The sequence below is a fragment of the Malurus melanocephalus genome, unplaced genomic scaffold (genome assembly GCF_030028575.1).
Source record: "Malurus melanocephalus ecotype Western Australia unplaced genomic scaffold, MMel_1.1 scaffold_3, whole genome shotgun sequence".
NCBI lineage: Eukaryota > Metazoa > Chordata > Aves > Passeriformes > Maluridae > Malurus > Malurus melanocephalus.
The window spans coordinates 7,049,753-7,070,502 of NW_026623235.1; the positions used below are offsets into that span (position 1 = coordinate 7,049,753).

General features: G+C 40.7%; 1 long non-coding RNA gene across 1 annotated transcript in view; it reads right to left on the reverse strand.

Annotated features, from left to right (window-relative positions):
• The window catches only part of LOC130574978 (uncharacterized), a 57,526-nt gene that overhangs the window by 17,249 nt on the left and 19,527 nt on the right, over window positions 1-20,750 (reverse strand). Inside the window, exons 4-5 of the long non-coding RNA XR_008965500.1 lie at window positions 13,465-13,655; window positions 12,081-12,197 (exon numbers count right to left, since the gene is read on the reverse strand). This is a non-coding gene — a long non-coding RNA (uncharacterized LOC130574978). The remainder of the gene's footprint in view (window positions 1-12,080; window positions 12,198-13,464; window positions 13,656-20,750) is intronic.

The window sequence follows — 20,750 nt, forward strand, 5'->3', positions numbered from 1 at the left end:
AAAAAAAAAAAAAAAAAAAAAAAAAAAAAAAAAAAATTGTAGATTGAAATCAATGGAAAATTATGTCACTCTGGCTATCTTAACTTCATGAAAAGAAAAGTGTATCACCATAGCAAAATATTTCCCTTTGTTAGTTACTCCAAAAGAATGAAATGCAAATTCCAAAGACAATTCCTTTCCTAATTTTTCCTTTGCACGGAAATTATTGGGAGTACAGAGTACAATTCAGAAATGCTAAAACCAACCTTTTCTGCACCCCTGCAACTACCTCCAAAGTCAATAGGAGTCATGGGTGCACAAGGAACTGACTTCCCCATCAACATWCTGCAATTTTTAACCATTATTAAATTCAAATCTCTCTAGCATCAATATTTATTCCTGCTAAATATGAAGGATGTTTAGGCTTATGAGTCACCAATTCTTTTCCAGTTAGCGCTTGCTCTACAACTTCCACCCTTGAATGGAACTAGAGATTTATACATGATATCAGCACACAAAGTCAACTGTTAGGAACAGGCAACAACAGAATAACAACTCGGGAGATAAAAACATGCATCAGACAGAGCCCGCGCACTCCACTGTTGTTTCAATGCTGTTGGTTTTCAGCAGGTGTGAGTGGTAAATCACAAAGAGCGTGAATAAGTACAGCAGGATTTGCTCACAATTTGTTCCATGCAAGCTCAGGGTTGCCATGGGAGACAGGAAGCATTTTTAGGGCACTCCCACATCAATAAACTGTTGCCACTGTATTAACGAGTGGCAGCACGCTGTGTTTCCTTCAGCAGAAGCCTTGGAGCTGACCCGCAAAAATGCCCAGGGTGGATGGTGCTTTTCCCCCACCTTCATTTCTTACTTTGGATGCAACTCAGGGTCCTGGTAAAGAGGACAAGCTGCCCTTTGCTGTAAGGCTGCTGGTTCAGCCTAGTTTCCAGTGAATGCAAGGTCTGCATAATAAAAACCTACTTTACAAAGTGCCATGGTAGTCCTAAGTCTRGAAGGGTGCTACAGAGGCAGCTGAGAGACAGCTGGAATCCAGCAGCCAGGTTGTATTCTTGCTTATGTTATTTGTTGAGAGATTGCACACAGGGAAAAAATGGCTCTCAGTGTGATTGTAGCACAGATCAGTGGCTGCCAGCCCATAATGAGGGTCTGCTGTGCTAAAAGGCCATTGTCACTTCAGAAGGGGTGGTCCATGAAGAAGATGTGATATCTTTCCCATTTCTCAGGATTAATAATCCATCACAGCAYTTGTGTAACTCTGAGTGGTGACTGCACCAATGTACTGAGAGCCTCTCCTTGCTCAGTGGAGATTTCTCATTCCAAAAGGTACCACTGTAATCCTGCTTTGGGTCAGCAGAGTGAGGAGTGAYTAACAGCTGGATGAAAAGGTAGCAGGTGAAGCAGGAGCAGGTAGCAGCAGATGTTGGCTGTCTCTGCTGAGTGACTGAGAAGCAGAATTGAAGGACTGCACATAGGAAACAAAATCATGCTTTTAGCCAGCTTAAGAAACCTGGCTTCTTGTTTCAAAGAACAAGCTTTGTAAAAGCACTGTAAAGTCTGTGGGGAAAGGTATGGTTCCCCAAGCCAGCGGACAGAAATAGAAGCCCTACAGCTGCCATGAATCTCTTGCTTCCTAAAGTGGTCCCCAAAGGTAAAAATAAACGCWCACAAGGAGGAAATCTCCTGTTGCAATTGTTTTTATAGAGAAAAACGCGTCACTTTCCGAGGTCAAGATAGTATGCCTTGAAGAAAGAAAGTATTTTTTCTTACTTTATCTTTTCTACAGTCCTCTTCCTTTCCTATGGTCCTCCCTGAATTGCCAGATATTTTTCTTGCCTGATAATTTGCTTGAGGAACARCGTATTCTCACATGCCTGCTCCTGATAAAACAGGGCATACCTGTCCCCAAGGAACAGTGAGCATAGCAATACATGGAAATGCTGCTGCAGACAACTGAGTGACATCATTTATTGCCTAGCCCTGACTATGTTGTTCTATAACAAAAAAGTGCAGAATCCTTCTTTTAAGAATATTTTTTTCTGCAGTCTTTTCACCTAACTGTGAGATCATATGCTAACTATATCCTTCAGAATAGAGTTCCAGAATAGAGTTGTATAGAAATTTAGGAAAGGAGAGGAATACAAGGTATTTATTATTTAGTATCTATCAATCAGAGAAATTAAGCAGAACAGACTTTGATTTTCACCTGGATAYTTTAAATCAATTAAGCTTCTCACGGCAAAAAGACTTAATGAATTAAAACATCCTCAGCGCTAATTAGCATGTCAAATACAGATCAGAGCAACAGCACAAACAGGCCCTTGGAGAAAACACATCTATTTAGAGTGCACAAATACAAAATGTAAACTTTTATTTTCTCCATCCTACTCCTTATTCACAGCTAGATGCCAACAGAMGCTGCATTCTTTCCTTGCAGCTGATACACTCTCAGAAGGTAACAGCACCAATATACCAAGTTCTCATTCTACTTATAATCTCAGTCACATCAGCTCTGGATCTCAGGGAGAGCCCTGCTGATCAATCACTGTGCACCACAGATTATTTCTTTCTAGTAGATCCTTCATTACAAGTCAAATAAAGATTTCAGGAAAGAGATATCAGTGAGAAAAGGAAAGGTAGAATATTTTTTTTTCTCTGATATAAGGCTTCTTTTTCTGAGTTATCCTTTATTTAGCCCATGCACACAATTTAAAACACACTTTCTCACTTTAAGGTGGAAGACTCTTTCGGAAGTTGCTCAACAGCCACACAAAGCTACAAAAAAACCCTGATGCTGGATCCTTTGCACATAACAACCCACCTCATTCGGCAGCCACTGCACTTCCCTTGCTTTATCTGTGCACCTACTTCCCACTGARACTGTGAGTTCGTGTGAGTTCGAGATGCATCTGGGAAGAAAAAACAATCTTTCTTYTTTGCACAACAGATCAGAAGCTTTTTGCTCATCAGCAAAGAGAGGCTGTTCCTTCCACTTTACTGACAATGGTCCTGGAGRGCTGAAGAGTGCAGTTAATCTGCTCTGAATGCTGCAGCTGGGTGGGAGCACACAGGGCCACAATGCCCTCCTGTACGGMGATTTTAACTCACTGAGGCCAAGAATAAATGTTTAGACAATGCTGATTTAGAAAGTTTTGGGGGGGTTTCTTTTCTGTTTTGGGAAAGAATCTAAACTGGCACTGAAGGCTGCAGCATGTTCAGTCAGTTAAAGGCAAGGGGAAGAGAATTTGCTTTTCCAGAATCCATTAGAAATCTTGTGCRGATGAGACTACAAGAAATGAAGACTCTTCAGAAAATATTTTTTCAAATAATCAGTGTGGTACAACTGAATTGAATGGAAGGGCAGAATGAAGCCCAGAGCTCAAGGCTACCCATGAGGCTGCACAAGGACAATTGCCCAAACTCCTGGGCCAATCCAGAGAAATTCTTCCTTGTTTTCAAACCAGCAGTGAAAAGAAAGGGACAAACTGCCCTCTCAAGGTGCCTCTCCATCTGTTCACTGGAGGGGGACCCTGCAGAACCAGCTTAGATTACTATGGTTTAGCTTAAGTTAATGTTGAGTGTTTTAAAAATAAGATTTAACTGATATTTTAATCTTTTTTCCTTTTCCTTCTCTGTATCAGGGCCAAAATCTCTTTTTCTCTGTCAACGGGATATGCAGAAATTTCAATGAATCCATTACTGAACTCATATATTTTTCAATCAAGCAATATGTTGCCCAACAGTGACTAGTCCTACTTAACAGTTTTCCACTAATTCCATAAATTGCATCAAAGTTTCATCATATCCTAATTCAGGTTTTCTCAGAAACATGACTCATCATTGAAGAATGTTCTGGYCATTAAAAAGGTTAAGAGATAATATTTTCTTACATTTTTGTGGCTGTTTTCTCTTTTAAAGAGAAAATATTATAGGAGAGGAARCTTCCCTGCTGATTGCAGTTGCTCAGCTTTCCTGTATTTCTCCTCTTTTTGCTTCTACAGTTACTCCAATTCAAAATTTAAAGCAAGCTTCTTTACAGAAAATCTTGATGCTGCAAAAATATTTTGCTAAGAAACACCATTGGAAAACTGAAAGGATAAATCTTCTTTTGTCCTTCTTATACTCAAACAGAGATGGGAAGATGATAGAAAGTTGTGAGTAATGCTCTCTGTGAGCTTTGAAAGAAGAACATGCTCTTGTCTGAGCCACTGCTGACCACAGAAAAGAGGAGAAGTGACAGCAGGGACTGTTCCACACTCCTGCAGCAGTTGAGTGCCAGGTACAAACACTGTTACACAGCTTATTTTTCTGAGCACACTGTGGAGTTCACCCACCATTGGACTTCCCTTTCTTCTGCAACTTACCCTGCTAGTCTTTTCCTCAATAATTCTTTGCCCTTTTTAGAAAGGACTCTGATTTATTATCAGAGGATCCCTAACAGCACAAAAATCTCCCCTCAAGCTTTCCCTGCCTTCATGCCAAGTTCTTAGCCTTGCTCCTTTTTCTCCCACTTCTTTCACTGGCTCTCCTCCCATGCCTTGCAGCCAGCACCTTTGAAGAAACATTCAGCCTCCTCCACCTCGCTCGTTCCCCTGGCTGTTCCTCCTGCTACATAATGGTGCCTGAGCACTGAGAGCTGCTCTCCTGCAGTGAACTCTGCCTGTCCTCATGTACCCTCMCTACCCTGGGCTTCCATTCAGTCATCTTTCTGCAGTTGCAATGTTTTCTCCTTGCAAGGAAGGTGGCTCAGTAGGTGTGTGCAAGTTCTGGTCTGGATGGAAGGCAGGGTGTGAGGGAGTGTGGACATTGTCTGTGCAGCTCTCATGGGCCTGAAGGAGCTTGTCCAGCTGTGACCCTTTCCTCAGAATCCCTGGTGTTCCATATGTGACACTGATTCTGTAGTACTGCTGTCCATGCTCACCACACAGCCCATGGGACTCCTGCAAGCCCTTTCCTGCTTTGTCAGAAATACCTTTTCCAGTCTCCCACCCCACTCCATGGGGGTCTCACTCACTCTCTCATTGCCACCCAGATTTCCCATACATGTTCTTACCTATTCCACTGTCTTCTGCTCTTCTAATGCTCATTTTCACTCCCAGTGACAAGGTTTTTATATATTCCTCATGCTACACCCGCTCAAGTCAGACATGGTAGGGCTCCTGTCCCCTCTCATGGTTGTCTCCTATTTTCACTTCTATATTTCTGCTCAGTTGCTATCCTGTATTCCCCTTACAGTGTCTGATCTGACTTCAAACCTTCTCCASATGGACTTTGCCTCATGCAGCACAGTTGTGCCAACCCTCTGCTCCTCATCACCTTCTCTGTCACCCCCCAAATGACCTCGGATAACCTTCTCCTCTGTCTCCAATTCCCACCTGCCATCCCTGTCCTATACTGCTACAATTTCCCCACTCTCTCCTTGGASAATTTTGGTTATTTACTAGGAGTCYAGTTTGCATGCACTGCTCMTGGGCAGTTTGTAACATGATTAGYRCTTACTTGGGCTTCAGAAAGAGAGAAGAAAATGTTCATTCAACTTTTCATAAGGAAAGCTGGGACCTTGACTTTTTTTCTCCATCAGGCTTTTCCAGAGTTCTGATTTGCACCCATTTTGACAAGGTTGTTCCTACTGATGCTAAAGAATCTCTTGACATTTTCAAATGGAGTATTRCTGCGCTAAAGCCAGTCAAGCCCAGTGAATTATCTATTTTTACGCTGTATCCTAGGCATCTGAGTGAGAAGAAAAAGAGCAGTTGATACCTCAGTGGTTGTTTAGATGGAAAATATGAGTCCCCACTTCAATTTTTAAAAGGCAAACAAAGGAAGACACACCTTAGTCCTCAAGCACATTGGACAACAATGGCACCAACTTTCTGACTGCATGGTCAGTTAACACCTTCCCACCCTGGGGATAACACCATTGCTAAAATATTTTGGCACCAGAACCCCCAACAGCAGAGCTCAGCAGTTGCCATCACCTTCATTCAGAAACAAAGGAAGAGGAGAAGGAGTTGTGCCCCATTTRCACAACGATTTCAATGATCCTTGTGGGCCCCTTCCAAGGATATTCTATGACTCTATGATTCTTTTTTGCTTTCTAAAGAGAATACCACTGGCACTCATCCCTTGGGTCCTTAGTCTGGGCCTCCATGGATCTCCTATAACCATTTTTTCCACTTTCACTTGTGCCACAGCTGTATGCCAAGTTTTAAACCCTTAAGGTTAGAGATATTAACACTTCTAGTGCCAAATGGTAAAGACTCGTGGTTAAGGGCCTGTTCACAGCATAACTGAAAAACTCAGTCACTACTGAGAACTCCAGGTGTGTTGGCTTCACATTTTCAACTGAGATTTTTTTCAAAAACTCTTAATTCCCGGAGCAGAAACCCTACAACATTCTTCTAAATTTACTTCTGCTGGGAGTTTTTACCTTTCTCTTTAAAAGGACTTCAAGTGTCAGACCAGTCTTCCTTATCTTAGGGCAAGGTCACCTTCAACCAGATTGTAAGGGTGTATTTTTCACCCAAGCTGAGGTATGTATAACAAAGATGTCAACATCTAAACTGATCCCTCATTGGTTTAGGAGCTCTAATCTCTGGGGCAAATAAAATCTAGAGAAAAACTGGTACRCCCCAACCCCATGTTTGTTTTAGGATGCAAAGTATGCACTGTGAGGACCCACAGAYTGTGCTTACCTAAATTCCACAGATCCCAGTGGAATTTGAAARCAAAAACCCCAAACAAACAAAAAAATCAAGTGCAGATACAAACCAGGGAAAGCAAACCCCACTCCAGCTCTTTGGGTGTATGTAAACTACCTGTCTCATCCCAGTGCAGCTGGTGGAGCCTTGGCTGGCAGAGTTTGGGATGTATTTTGTCAGGTCAGCTGTGGACACCTGTGTGCCGATGGGATGTGCCACAGCCTAATCTCCAATAACCAGCCAGTTCTCCAAGGCTCTGTAGGGTCTGGCTTCTGTTTGTCTTCTCCAATGTCAAAACCAAACCATTCCCAAAATCTTTATTTGTTTCTAAGGGTCTTCACCTTCACCCTATCTAATTCATGTCACCACTTTGTACCTTTTACCGCAGAGATTTGGTAGCTTTACCCCACAGACTGCAATTTTCTACTTCCAGTGAAAGCCCATCAGTCCATTCCAAATTCATTATGCATACAGGAAACAGAATATATCCTCCAATCCTTTGTAGTCTTTTTCACRTTTGAAAACTGTACAATCAAAATTATAATTTGACAGAAATTGTTCTATTTTAAAGCTTGGTCACTTCAATGCATGTATCTTCACCTAATATAAAACTGCTAGATCTGCTCTGAAAATCATTTTGCTTTGGTTTGGTCTTTTGGGGTTTTTTTGGGGTAGTTGCTCTGTGAATATTTTAATTCTAATTTGTTTTCAGCTGAAAACCATGGGAAGCTATTTCCAGCTTCAAAGTATTATGCAGTGCATGCGATGCTGGAAAAAAAAAAAAATTAGAATTCCTATATTTCTGTACTGAAAATATTTTATAAGAAAATTTTGAACAACCTAAAAGTCTGTCCAATGACATTTCTAGCAGAGGAGCCAGTACCATAAAGTTGTTGTCAGCAACAGCTTCTRTTCCTTTTAACTTCCTCCTGACTGAGCTGTTCTCAAGCCCTGTGCCTTGGTCTAAGCTATAAYTTCTTCCTTAACTGCTGTGACTTTGTGTTCTCACAAAAATTAAATGAAGGAAGAAYTACTRTCTGCACAAGATTTTGCCAGCTTGTCCAAACAGACATTGCTTAGCCAAGGAAAATTTAAATTAGTGAGAGCAATGCATATATTACTTTTTTAATGCGTGTAGGTGTTTTTTTCTTCAGGGGTATGTGTGTATAGACACATACAGAGATTTTTATGCATACACAAATAATGCACTTTCTTTTAGAGTACTGTGTACTGTGAATATAAAATATGGCCTAAAAATCCTATAGAACTTTTCTGTTATTGACTATAATTTGCTATAATTACACTGAAATCCTTTTTATATAATTTGTTGATAATCCAGTGGTTTGCTCTTTTGTATATTTTTGCTCTTCCCAACATTTCTCTATGAATTTAGCCATGAGTCAGTTTTATCCTGATCCTATTTAACTTCCAGTCATTTTCCTTTAAACTTGCAATTCCTCAGGTCAACACTGCACTGTTTGAATATATATCCTGTAGCAAGATATTTACCTGGATATATCTATTTTTGCATGAAAACCATCTCTGGCAATACTAATWCTGGCAAACTCCTGTATGCAAGTATGTTTTATACCAGCTCTGCATTTGAGGTCATATTTATCCTGAGATAGTGGCCCYTTAAATTCAGTCCAGTGTGTTTTGATCACTTAATTTGGTTATTTTTGCAGCTCCAAAATGAATGAGAACTGGAAAAYTATCAAAAGAAGRTTTTTAAGAAGTTTGTACCATGTGYGCCTTSTCCATGAACACAACCAGTGGAAACTCACATCTAAAAATAAATAGTCTATTTCCTACTGCTAATAAATATTTGGTTCCATTTTGTGAGGAGGCAGAAAACACATTGCCTGTGAAAATACACTAAAGTTCTACAAACAGAAGATTTCCAGAATCAAGTACRTATGCTCTAGACTGATACTTGGAACACAGAATATTCCATAAATTTGACTGTATTTCTTTTGTCTGAAMAATCTGGTTGGATTATACAGTAAAATTGTGAAATCACTTAAAAAGGAGAATTGATCAGAATGCTGCTCTGCTTTTTGTAGTACTAAAACCATTCCACTTTTTTTTCTCTAGCCTTTTATTCTGAGGCATGCTGGGCATTGGTTTTTTTACGGAAACTATTGCATTAAGTCTATGTTTAGGAAAGCATTAAACACCTGCTTAATTAAAAAAAAAAAAAATGCAAATGTTCTCCTTGAAATCAATGGACCTGCTTCTAAAATTAAAGTTAAGCATCTGCTTTAGTATTTCTTGGCCTGGGTCTGCAATCCATACACAGATGGACTAACAGTGGTAGCGAGTTTCAAGATGTCATAATGACAAAATAGCCTCCATTAGATCGTTAATCTATCTAGATATTTATATGGCATCCATCTCCATAAAAGCTGCAGTACCTATCTTAGAGTAGCCAAGAGTGAGGTCATACAGTCCCCTGAATTTAGCCTAATTACTGTCTCTTCATTGCTGGCCTTCCAGGGCAGCTAGCTGTGCCTCCTGGAATAATTAAACAAACACTCTGCATCCACTGCTCTTGGCTGCTCCAAACAACCTCACTGGCTTTGCACTGAAGGAAGAGGAGAATTTGTCAAAGACAGATGTGCTGCTCAGCTAAGGACAGCTTCCAGACCAGGGACAACCAGAAGGAACTGGGCAAAACCGTCTTAAACCCTTCYATCCATAAAAGGCTGTYTCATTCATTCCTACATGCCACCTCSCTCCAAAATTATGAACATTTTTCCTGAAAAGCTCCCCCTCTTCCTACCCTCAAACTCTGTTGGCTATAAATCATCCCATAGTTCAGTAGTTAGCTGGCTTCATATTCATAACACAACAAATATTTCCCCTCCAGCATCAAGTCAGGCAGGCTCCATGGGGTATAATTCCCGAAGTCAAGTAGTGATCTTCAAGACAGAAGTTGCTTTCCACTCCACAAAGGAGAAGGGTTTGTTAATCGTGCAACTATTTAAAAGTCACTCCCAAGATGTGCACCTGAGCTCAGAGTCTGTAATTTATAATCTACCCACCCACACACGTGCACTGCAATCAGATCACTGTTCCCACAGAAAATAAACATGCTGAAACACAAGACCCAGCACTGTTCCAAGCAGTGATAAAACATTTTAAAGATACGGGATGGTTTCGCAACATCTCCAGGTAGCACAGGGCAGGGGCAAATGTCCCCTCASCTGCTGTGGAGTGTTAATTCTAAATGTACAGACATAAAGTGAGAGAGTTTCCTTTGATCTCATCTCATCTTTACAAACTGGGCCTTGATATGTTGGAAGTATAGTTCCCAATGCCAAAGYTCTTCAAAAAGCTCTCTCAGTGAAAGGATTGAGGACTACTCAAAAAAACCTGAAAAATTAACTCCTCAACACATCATTTTCCCATCATATAGTACCACACACATCAAGTAAATCTCCAGCGGGGAGGAACTGACTGCAAACAAATTAAGCACAGATTTTGGTGAAACACTCTAACGTGAAACTCAAAATAAAATAGTGCCTTTTAAAACAWTCTTAGTGCCTACATGCAATTGAATGACTGAAGGGCTTTGTGGCAGCCATGGAACATGATCATTAATAATAATGCTATTCCACATAAATGTGTTAGTCATGGAACCACACCTYCCAGGAGGCAGTAGTCGCTTCCCTTGGAAGACTGTGGTACATCATGTAACAGCCAGTTATATAATGTGCATCTAGTTCAACTTTTTACCTTTGTTTAAGAAGTAGACAAGTGCTGATATACCTGCATTTTTCAAAAGGCAGTTATTCCATTTTTTTCTAGTAATTTAAAAAAAAGACAGTGCCAAATTCCTGTTGGCATTCTGGTGTGTGTCCTCACCAAAATAATCATGARCTTGAGTGTCCTCTAGTAGGGTGGTAGCTAAAGGTTCCTGGCACTGGAGTACTTGAGAACATCATAAATATTAATGGAGTTATCCTTCCAGCTTTGCTGTGAGTCTTTATTACGACCATTTTGCAAACAGAGAATTGAATTTCAGTCACTTGCCCAAGGCAATACAGGAATTTTGTACTGGTGCCAGGATGGAGTCCACATTTCTGGAGTCCTCATCCAAAGTGTCTTTTTCTACCCTCTTCTGATGGACAAAAAAACAACTTTTGTACCTCAGTATTTTCTCTTGGCCTGTTTTRAAGCTATTGCCTCCTACATGTGATCATAAAACATGTCAAAGTGAGCTCTTATTTTTGAATAAGAGATATAGTATTTCCATGTGAGGGGATGGGGATTTAATTGGCAGTCTTGCTCTCTTCTTGGCTGTCAGGAAGCACAGCCCCTGAAGAAAAAAGGAGTGTTCTGTGTTGCACAACCTACAGTGATTGCTCTGGATGATTAAGAAGTGGTATTAATACATTCCAYGGATGAAATATCCAATCTTCCTTAGCCTGAGGGATAGAAACTAAAATCCTGGGCCTAGATGGAGAATTTAAGAGACCTGAAGAGAATCCCTGGAGAACAAAATAATTTGTTTTCCCTTGAAGTACACTGACCAAATAGACAAAAACATACCAAAAGTCTTGTAAACAGGAAAAATCTCACCCATCTCACCCAAAGAGCCTTGCATACCCAATGCTTTCAGTTTGCTTGGGTTCTCATCTCCACAGTTTTGCTCTGAATTCAATGCACTCAGAGATGCACATCAAAGCCTACCCACAACTGTTGTTTTTAGTTCAAGAGCAAATAGTCTGGTTTTCCTACTATACCATAACTATGGCTACATTTGYTGAAGATTTACTCCAGAATTCAGGTGGGAATTTTTATTTACCCAGAACAAGGTTGAGATATGTCATTCTAGGCACAATCTTGCTCACAACATGAGCAAGAAGGACTTACAGATCTCCAAGGAGACATCTCAGTCCTCACACTGCTGAGGGGCTGTTAAACATATAATGCACAAAGYAGTAAAATATTTATGTCAATATTTTAAAACACAATGATAAATTATGCATTTAAGACCCCTTAAGCTGAATGTGCACATCTTAATAATAAACTGTGGTTTAGCAGATATTGCAGTGATTGATACTGAGATTTAAAAGCAACAYTCCATAGTTCTCACTTTGGGAAGGGTGCAAATCAGATGTGTTTGAGGGCAAAGCCAGCCTAAAATATTTGCAGTGATGCCTAACCTTCACCTGTAGATACTTATCCACATTGTCCCCATCACTGGACATTTTAAAAAAACATGCATGGTCTTGTGATTTCCAAGCCTGTGACTTCTCCTGTCTCATGTGCACTTGAATTATCTCCTAAATTTAGTTTACTAAGAACTTCTAGCCTAATGGAATAGAACATATCCCATCCCCCCCAGCTATGAAGCTGTTAAGAGGTTCATACCTCTTTAGTATTTTGTGGCTTTTTCCATCAGTACATCCAGGTATTCAGACACAAATATCTTCATACCACTTGGCTGAAGTTCAGAGAARATTTTCTTCTCTGCATTTCAGTGTGGCCCTTTACAGTGATGGAAACCATCTGTTAAACTAGGGTGTAGAATGAATATTCCTSAGGATTTGAGGATACTTTTGTCCTTGGACACAATTTGGTTTCAAGTCCTCAATCTGGTAGTTTCCAATCATCCTTAGGAAAAARTCCTCACAGTTAGAATTAAACTTCATATGCACTTTGAACTGCTATAGAAATTGGGAAGTGCTCCTTCACRCCAACATTAGACAGAGTCTGTAGGGCACAACCTCCTCCATAATGCTTAGGTCATGTGGGGATATTTTTCTTTGTATACTTATTAATTAAGGTGTCATGAATTAATTAGGCACAATGCCACTAAAGAGCTATGATAAGCAGTGCATCTTATATGCTAATAGTATGGGCGTCTCTTACATAAGTGAGTCATCCCTATTTCCCAAATCAGCAATTTCACTGTGCCCTGTGGGTGAATGTCTTTCATAGAAATTATTCCCAGAACTYCTTTAAAGAACATCTGAGACAGCACTGGAACACCACTAATTTATCTTTCCACACCTATGCTGGAGCCCTTTTGGCCAAGAGTTATTTTACTCACGTCTCCACCCCAGGTGTGAGGTCCTACTCCTACCTTTCCATTGTCTTTGGGATCATGGGCTTGTCACAGCTCCCTCCCYGGAGACTGAAACCACTGCCCCATGGAGGCTTTGTACCTAGGCCCAAAGGGCAGTTCTCTGCTCCCAGAGCAACCTTTTTTTCCAAAAGACTACCCAGGAGTAGGTACAACTTAAAATGAACTGAGTATCCATTCCTTTCAAAGCTAAGTTTTCTGAGGAGATGAAATTCCAAGCTGCGATGATAAAAAAAAGCACCAAAACCAACCAACCAACCAACACAAAAAAAAAAAAAAAACCCAAACAAAAATAATTCAAAATAAACCCCCAGCTTCTAAGAAAGTTGCACACTAAAGAAAACCACATCCAGGTGAAAGAAAAGTGCCTAAAATGTAATAAGGTTAAATAAAAAAGTTTAAACTGTCAAGTCATGCCTGATATTTCAAGGAGTAAAAATGGCAGCAGTAACTACAACATCTTGGCAGGACAAAGCATCCTCCTGTTCCAGGATACAGGCACCACCTGGCAAATGCTCAGCACATCTGAAAATGAAGGTAGTCATTGAGGCAGACAGAGGAGGTTGCCTGAGTCCTGCAAGTCCTGCTTTGTTTGGGGTTTTGTTTGTTTGTTTTCTTGTCCTTTCTTTCCCGAGGAATCAATAAAATCATAGTAAGTTAAAAAGTTACCATGTCTCATCTGCTGTCCTGCTATTCTGTTCTGTCTCCAGGTCCAGATGAGTTGGCTTACTCCCCTGTCAGGGAGAGGCAGGTTCCTTTGTGTTACCTGATGTTATGCATTATCAGCGCCTCCTTTCATTGCAAAGCACCTGTGGACATCTACAGCATGAGCACATGTGACCTGAGGCATTTTGGCAAGCCTGTATGGAAAAAAGTAGGCATCCCTGTATTATGAAGTACCATAGCAGTTTAAAAAAAAATATCTGTATATCTCTCTGGGATTCTGCCTCAATTGGAGCTGAAGCAAGTAGGTAACTTTTCAGGTCCTATCCAAGATGTCTTGCCTGCGATTGCACAGGAGAGATACCAAAATGAACTCCAAGCCTCTCAAATCACAGTTAAAACCTCTGTCACTAATGCATCCTTTCCTTTAAATTATAGCTAATTTAATCTCCCTAGCTGGACTCTGCTCAGCTAGGATTGACAGCAGTGTAAATCACTGCAATAATGCCACTCCAGAAGATGCACCCAGTACATTTTTACTTTGCTCAGTAATACATCAAAGAAGAGAGGCAGAAGATACAAAGGACATTATTAGGATTGATCTAACCTGCTTTGCTTAAAAAACATCTACAGCAAGGCAATGTGGACTAAGATGTTAAAGAAAGAGCCACATACATTGCAGTCCTCTAAATCCAAAATCAGACAGATCTGCAGGCATCTCTATTGAWTTAAATGAGTTTTGTATCAGACTCCCATACTGTATGGTTAAAGATTCTGGGCAGGGTGAGCTGTCAAGGAAAGGATGTACTTAAAATTACATTTTGACAAGAAGAGGAAAACAAGATTTCCAAAGTACAGAGTGTTTTTGCTTTTACTGGGATGCTTTCTAAGCCTCACTGTTCCTGCTGTTCTTTAATTCTTTTGTTACTACAACCACAAACACCTTCCGGGCCAGGAAATCCGATTTCTCTGCAAGTAATTATCTTTACACACAATAGACACAGAAAGCATTGTCACCACCTGAGAAGCTCATAWGGCTAAAAGGTTTGTGTGTGGATATTCCTGGGCCAACAGTGGAGGGTGAAGAGGGCTAATGAAAGAGCTAAGAGAGTGAATGRGGTAGAMGCTTTTATAAACAACGTATTTTCTRRCTAATTTGGGGGTRGGGGGCTGTCATTAGGTTATAATTCTAGTATTCTAARTTAAAGATCAACTGGATCCAGCCAACTACACACAGGGCAGCAAGGCAGGGCAAGGGCATAATCCAGGAATCCTGCCTGCTCTCTTTGAGAGTGCTTAGTCAGACTCTCAGCTCTTCCACAACATTTTCCACACCCTAGCTCTTGAAACACCATTTCAACAAAAGCCATGGAATGCTGGTATAGGAGAAGAAAGTAGCTAAGTACTTTCAAAGTAGCTAAGTACTGTCAAAGACCAGTGTCAGGGTAAAATATAATCCTAAATCAGCATTTACTTAATTGCTTCTGACTATGCCATTTCATAGTAACAAAAAAGATGTATTTAAGTTCTAAGATAATAAAATTAAGAAGAAACACAAACATGCTAATYAGTGAATGACCCAAATCCAGTTTTCCTTCTCAGACTACTGCTAACCATTACCTTAATGACTGAAATAAGAGATCTGTCTCATAGCAAATTGCCATTCAATAGAAGCAAGTATTTTGCATTTCTGTTCAGATTGCTCTTTAACATTGTGTACATTCCTCAAACCTTAAAGGCCTTTTGGTCTTTTGGTCTCCTGGCTTTGCCTTCTGAAGCAAACTGAGTCCTCAATCGATGATTGCAAGGACATAAAACCTGGGTCTGTATACCCTTCTGCTAAGAGCACATCAGAGACAAAGCTACAGCCAGCATACATATGGGTGTGTAAAAGATCCACACAGCCAGAGGTTCAAATTTAGAGTCCCCTTTAGCAAATGAGGTCTTCTCAAGGGTTAYGTCTGAGATTTGGTCAAAAAAAAGCATTGTGTTATAAAGACAGCATAACCTAAATATTGGTCAAAACCATCTGGTTAAAACACAGATCTGAAAGTAAGGACTCTGCTGTCTTACAGAGCTGAATTTTTAAGGTGTATATGTGGGGAGACAGCTTTGGTGGATGCTGTCCTTAGCTTTAGGATCTTTGCTCTCAGAYTGCCACCAGCCTGGAATCTTTGGGAGATCACAATCTCCTGGGACATGGATGGGTTTGGGTGTCAGTGCTAATGGGGCAATGCAGAAGCCCTTCAAGATGAACTTCGTTTGGAGGCCTTGACAGAGACCTGACAGAGGAGACCACTCTCCRGGGCTAATAGGAAAAGGACCAGAGAAATCCTGAAAGCATGACCAAAGTTCAGCTTATATGTGCTTTTCTTTTTCTACCAGTTTATTTCAGTTCTTTAAAACATGAACAATGCTGTTTTGCTTTTTAGTTTCCTAGTCCATAAGAAATAKAAAAGTTATAGTTTTGTTTGGAAATAACAGAGATTTTCCTCCTCCTCGACTTTAATGTCTGGGGCTATGTTAATCATAGAATCAGGAAATCATCRAATAGTTTGAGTTGAAAAAGACTTTAAAGATCATCAAATCCCAAACCTCCTATCATGTCCAGGGACACCTTCCACTAAACCAAGTTGCTCAAAACCCCATCCAGCCTRGYCTTGACRCTCTCAGGAATAGGKCATCTACAACTGGTCTGGGAAACCTGTTTCAGTGTCTCACCACCCTCACTGTGAAGAATTTCTTCTWTATATCCAATCTAAATCTACCCTCTTTCAGTTTAAAGCTATTSTCCYTTYGTTCTATMACCACCTGCCCTTGTAATACAATTTCCTCTMCAAGATTTCTTGTAGCCTCCTTTAGGTACTGGAAGGCTGCTCTAAGGTCTCTCCAGAGCCTTCCYTTCTCCAGTCTGAAAAGCCCCAACYCTTTTGACCYGTGTTCATAGGAAAGGTGTTCCAGCCTCTGATCATCTTCATGGCCCTTCTCTGGACTCGCTCCACCCGACAGATCCAACAGGTCCAACATTCTTATGCTCGGGACCCCAGAGCTGGTACAGCACTCCCAGTGGGGTCTCAGCAGAGMAAGAGAAGTGAGAATCACCTCCCCTGGCCTGCTCCCCATGCAGGGCATGGCACATTTGAYRCACCCCAGGACACATTTGGCTTTCTGGACTGCCAGAGAACATTTCTAAGTCATGTTGAACTTCTCATCAGCCAAAAACCTCAAGTCCTTCTCCTCAGGCCTACTCTCCATTCTCCACCCAGCCTTTATTTGGGCTTGGGATTGCYCYGACCCAGGGGCAGGACTTTGCACTTGGTCTTGCTGAACTTCACGAGCTTTACAGGCCCCACCTCTGAAGCCCATCCTGGTCCCTCTGGGTGGAATCCCTTCCCTCTGGGCTCTTGATTGCACCACACAGCTGGGTGTCACCGACAGACACACTGAGGGTGCACTTGATCCCAGTCCATGYCACCAATGAAGATGTTAAACAGTGCTGGTCCCAGTAGTGACACCAAGGAACRTCACCTTTTTCTGCTTGGACATTTAGCCATCGACCACAACATTTTGAGTGTGACCATCCAGCCAATTCCTTATCCACCAAGTCATCCATCTGACAAATCCATGTCCTTCCAGTTTAGAGACAAGGATGTTGTGTGAGACGGCGTCARATKCTTTGCACAAGTCCAGGTATGTTATGCTAAGAAGYCATTAATTTAGTGGATTGACTCTGTCACGTCTCTTTTTTTTCCCCTGATAAACTAGGCAAACATGAGGTCACTGAAAGGGCTTGGAAACTGCAGCACAACACTGGAGCAAAGTGGCTAAAGGACAGGGAAACTTTTAGAAAATCAGGCCAAGATAGTCGGCTTCAGTGCTAGTACCAGCTTTCATCTTTGAACAATACTCATTACCAAGATCTAAACCCTGACWCTGTTCTAACTCAAGGAACACCTGAGACAAAAATCCCTGATAGCAGATAGGATGGAGGGATCTCTGCATAGTTACCCTGTTTGTACTCTCTTTTGTAGCCTATACTCTTCCTTTTTGCTCCTATCCAACCTCAGAGACAGGATGCTGGGCTGGGGAGCYCTCTGAGCTGACCCTGTACAGCTGCTCGATGCCCTTTTTTTTATGCTACATTTCAGAGGAAGTGATTTTTTTTCTTACTCCCAATCAGTGTCAACAAACAGCAAACCCCTCCAAAGCCATTTTCAACAGAGTCAACCTTAGTGCTTGCATTCAAGGATTAGTCACAGGCTASTGGAGTGAAAACAAAGCAAATGTAAACAGCTAATGCTTTTGCCAGAAGTATGCAAGAGCCTGTGTGGGAAAGAATATGATATAAGAGCYTGTGTGATCATACATTCTTTTATTAAAATAAAACCTTTCACAACAATTCCTAACATGATTTTTTCCCCCAAGTATCACCATTCATTAAACAAAGCTTGCCTGTGCAATTATCAAATATGTAAGACTTGTGATATCAAGTAGATCCCTCTATGGGTGTATTTCAAATTGCTGCTGTTTAATTATTAACTGACTCCATCATGTTTTCTTTCGATACGTGTTCTTTATTTCAGAAATACATCCTGCAGTATTAAATGGAAAGATAAGCTCAGTCAAGAGTCTGAGAAGTATTGTGAAAATACATTTATGTAGGTTTTTCCACCTTCTGTTTTTTAATTTATCCCAAATGATTGCCAATGCCGRAACAGAGAAAGGAAAGAAAATTCACTGTGGAAAGTTACACTGGCCTTTGTGGCTGAAGGTAGCTCTTCACCCACCTCCTTTTCAACCCTGGCTTAGTGATATCTCAAGTATGAAACAAAAAGTGCCACGCCATGAAGGTCTAAAAAAAACCACTGCCCTGGAAATGACTGCTACCACAGATATGGGCAAAGTTTATTCTAATTTACAGGGATTTTTCTGGCAGTTATTGRATATCCGGTGACCACTTCATAAAGTACACTAGTCTGATAAATAGGAATGTCAAGGAACTGTTTCATTAGGTGTCCAAAGGCTTTGTCTTGACATTGCTAAACCAGGCTGTTTTGGCTCAGAGCAGGATGGAGAAACAAAGGGACTTGGGTACTGTTCACTAAGCCACCCCCATGGTGAGGGATCCTATTCTGGCACCTCCACAGCAGGCCAGCCCACTGCAATGCAGAAGGGATGTGTTCACCTTGCTCAGAGTTTGCCTGAGTCAAAGGCTGCTTCTTTCTCAGAAGTGCTGACTGAGAACTTTACTGCCTTTTCTGAAGTGTTGCTCTTTTATGGTTAAAAAGTCACAAGAAGAGMTGCTGGAACCCACTTTTTTGCTCTTTTCCAGGCAAGAGTCCTTATGGCAGGCTGTGATTCTATCTTGAATGTAACTGTAAATTTATATAACTGTAAATGAATACTTAAAGATTGAAACAAAATGAAAAGCCCTATAATGGGGGTGAAAGATAAAGCATTAGCCCAAAGTACTTATGGACCACCATTCTTCACCCACAAAATGAGATATCRGATTTAAAATCCCTGCCTTATTTGAGGTTAAAATATTTAAACCCCTTCAAAATTTCTTGAGTGGGGGTTTTRAAGATAAAAAGCAGATATACTTTGTGTGAGTCTTTTATTAGCTTCCTTCACAGAATAATACTTCCCGAAAAAGCAAAACTTTTCCTCAGTCCCTGGTTGTTTTATCAAACATTTTTTTAAAAAAACAGGTCTAGGTAAACTCAGAATTTTGGCATATTCTTGATGTGAAGTTTCTTGGGAGAAAAGTATGCAAAAACATAAACAAACTATGAGCAATAAAATTTTCACTTTCTCTGTCCCAGCAATCCAACATGCACCAGGGATTCTCATATAGTCCAAACTGGTGCTGAAGCAGAAAATCTGCAGATCAAGCACGGGGCCTCCAGAGCTGTAAGATACGTCAAGATGAACAAGGAATGTCTGAATCCCATCCTGAGGAAAATTTTTAGGTGAGGGTGACTTTCAGCCCAAAGTAACAAAACTTGTGCTTAACTGTACATAAAATCTGCACTTACCTAACTTAACATGAGATTTCTTAGATATGGATGAAAGTCAGCTGAGAAATTTCAGTTYCACAGACCAATATCTCCCCATCAGTGAGACAGAATGCTTTTTCTTTTGTCTTCAAAATATTTTTTTCCAGATTATCTCCCTCCTTTCTCAAAAAAATCAAATCATTCCTGAAATGCTGGAAGCAGCAATGTTCCCCTGTTCCTTTTGCCTTATCAAGTTTCCAATTCCTAATTAAATATATATAAATTCCAAAAGTACATTCAACCATTGGCATACCCTCAGAACAAAAAAGCCTCCCTCTAGAGCAAGTTACATGAAATCACTTGACTCAACAAGTTAACTTTCTTTTGCCTAACCTAACATTTTAGTGTTTGGCAATGATCCAGGGCTTCCGATTAAGGAAAAAGGTGCTGAGGGGACAGATTTTTGAAAGTGTTGAGCACCCACAGCGCATGTTGATTTAAGCTGATGCTGCATATTCTGGGCCCCTGGATCATCCTGCCCCATGATGTCTTCAATTCACTTTATCTTGGTGTACCAGAATATCACCTTTACTTGCTTTTGTTTTCTTTCCTTGAACAATTTAATTCCACAGAATAGTGATGTTTATCTCTTTCTGAGCTWCAGAACAGAATTTTCTTTTGAAAAATCAAGTACTTCTACACCTACTTCTCCAAACAGATCCACTACAGGGGTTTCGAGTTTGTGACTGTGCTTTCCATTGCTGCTTTGATGTATTCAGCTAAAAGGAAAAAACTGAAACTGGGGGTTTTTTATTTCAAATGCTGGACTGGTCCTCCAAATGGGTGATTCATACCTTGTAATTCATTCCATGTGCATCTCTCACATATGAGCAGTGCATCTATGAAGTAGAGATAATATGGTTTCTTTTCTTCTATTCTTGCAYCTTTTCTCTTAACTAGTTGGGCAATGAGGTTTGTGGTAATTCTCAGCTGAGGTTTCCAGGATCTAATGCTATAAGCTCAAAGCTGTTTTTTTTCCAAAATCATGTTTAGGGAGTTTAATGTTCAAAATATTGTGTGTAACATCTATGGGGACTTGTTACAGAAGTAGCAACCCAAAGCTGGCTGTGCAAAGGTGTCACAGGATGCTCAGTCTCATACTTCTCAGGCAGACCATCTCCACCACCAGAACAAAGACCCTGTGCAGAGACAGGCTAGACAGAGAGAATCTGATTACTAAGGGCATAAAAGAGCCTAATTGTCCCTGAAAAACTTGCTGCTCACTGCTGGCTA